The 2,362-nt window shown below is 40.6% G+C and overlaps 1 pseudogene; it reads left to right on the top strand.

The window, feature by feature from the left end:
• Nucleotides 1-304: 304 nt before the first annotated feature.
• On the top strand, nucleotides 305-1,247 carry LOC101612214 (annotated as a pseudogene).
• The last annotated feature ends 1,115 nt before the right edge of the window (nucleotides 1,248-2,362 follow it).

Raw genomic sequence — 2,362 nt, 5'->3', positions numbered from 1 at the left:
AGATATCTCAAGTCCTAACTAATTCTGTCTGAAGAAAAAATATAAAGGTGCTAATACTTAAAATTAATGTCATAAAATTCTAGGGAAGACTGGCAGTGATTACAAAAGATTGTAGGTAAACATGAATAGATTTTAATGGAATAACCTTGTTTTATGAAGGCATCAAAGTGATGTGTGGTACTGTCACAAACATGATATCAACATTATTTGTCAGCTGTACTTGGTAGCAAATACAGACTGAGCATCCTCTTTAGAGTGACATCATTTTTAAACCCTGTGTGGCAATCTCTGACACACTGCCATGATGCCCAGGGAAGACATGGTGACCTGGAAGTCCAACTTCTTCCTTAAGATCATCCAACTCTTGGATGATTATTCAAAATGCTTCGTTGTGGGGCAGACAATGTGGGCTCTAAGCAGATGCAGCAGATCCGCATGTTCCTCCGAGAAAAGGCCGTGTTGCTGATGGGCAAGAACACCGTGATGTTCAAGGTCATCCGAGGACACCTGGAGAACCACCCAGCTCTGGAGAAACAGATGTCCCATATCCAAGGGAATTTGGGCTTTGTGTTCATCAAGGATGACCACTGAGATCAGGAACATGCTGCTGGCCAATAAGGTGCAAGCTGCTGCCCCTTCTGGTACCACTGCCCCATGGGAAGTCACTTTGCCTGACCAAAACACCAGTCTGGGGACTGAGAAGACCTCCTTTCAGGCTTTAGGCGTCACCACCAAAATCTCCAGGGGCACCATTGAAGCTGAATGATATGCAGCTCATCAAGACTGAAGACAAAGTGGGAGGCAGAGAGACCATCCTGCTGAACACGCTGAACATCTCCCCCTTCTCCTCTGGGCTGATCATCCAGCAGGTGTTTGACAATGGCAGCACCTACAACCCTGAAGTGCTTGACATCACAAAGGATACCCTGCATTCTCACTTCTTGGAGGGTGTCCGCAATGTTGCCAGTGGTTGTCTGTGTATTGGTTACCCAACTGTTGTCTCAGTGCCTCATTCTATCATCAAGGGGTACAAGCGGGCCCTGGCTTTGACCGTGGAGACTGAGTACACCCTCCCACTTGCGGAGAAGGTCAAGGCCTTGGCTGAACCATCTACATTTGTGGGTGCTGGCACAGTGGCGGCCGCCACCACTGCGGCTCCTGTTGCTGCTGCAGCCCCAGCCAAAGTGGAAGCGAAGGAAGAGTGGGAGAAGCCAGACGAGGGCGTGGGATTCGGTCTCTTCGACTAATCACAGAAAGCAACCAAAAAGCCAACTTCATTCGGAAAACATGGAAATAAAGACTTACTTCTCTTAAAGTTTTTATTGTAATGAATCTTTGCCACCTTCAGCTGTGTGACACTGGAAAAGTAACACTTTCCTCACATATAAGAAAGGATATTGGAATGTATTGAAATATTGAAATGTAATTTAAAGGATAATGATCTATTTAAATGAAATGATATGGATTATTAAGCATCAGGAGAGTGTTCAATGAAAATATATTTTAAATATCAACATAAAACAACATTAGTTTTCTTAATATGGTGGTGTCTATGATTTGAAATATTTTCTCAATAATTTTGTGAAACCTTTCATAACATATCTTTTGCACTCTACTTGCACTAATTTAAACTAGACTCATTTTTATAAACAAAGTTAAATAAGTTTTAACATGTATTATTTTAGAATTAGTATGTTAGAAAATGTGGCATATTGTTTTTTATTTATTTATTAGAGAGCAACAGACAGAGAGAGAAAGAGGCAGATGGATAAATAGAGAATGAGCAAGCCAGAGCCTCTAGCCACTGCAAAGGACCTTCAGACATGTGCGCCCCTTGTGCATCTGGCTAAAGTGGGTCCTGGAGAGTGGGTCCTTAGGCTTGACAGGGAAGCGCTTAACTACTAAGCCATCTCTCCAGCCCAGTATATTTTTTAAGTATAGCATGAGACTTACAATTAGATAATATATGTAAATATTTTACCTTTTGTTTTTTTAAATAACAACAGTTCACGATACACACCATAAAATTCACATTATCATTTTCTGTATCTCACAGCTAATTTTGCTTACTTTTGGCACCATATTGCCTTTAATTAAGAACAATTCTAGAGAATCACACTGGCAAACTTTTGTTTTTCTAATTAAAAGAAAAGGAACACTTAACTGTTTCACTGGAGTTTAAATGATACTATTAAAAGCAAATAATGATTTAGAGAAGTAACTTGGAATGGGGTGAACGTTAATGTAGAGCACACAAAACACAAATGAAGGGCACTGTCATTGATTATTTAAATCGGATAGATTAGGTCATGGTTGCCAGATAGTTTTATATAGCTAGATATTGCAAAGTTTTGCCTGCCTT

Source organism: Jaculus jaculus, chromosome 7, assembly GCF_020740685.1.
Source record: "Jaculus jaculus isolate mJacJac1 chromosome 7, mJacJac1.mat.Y.cur, whole genome shotgun sequence".
NCBI classification, from domain to species: Eukaryota; Metazoa; Chordata; class Mammalia; order Rodentia; family Dipodidae; genus Jaculus; species Jaculus jaculus.
The sequence above is the reverse complement of the archived record's forward strand: the minus strand, read 5'-3'. Positions and strand labels throughout refer to the sequence as shown.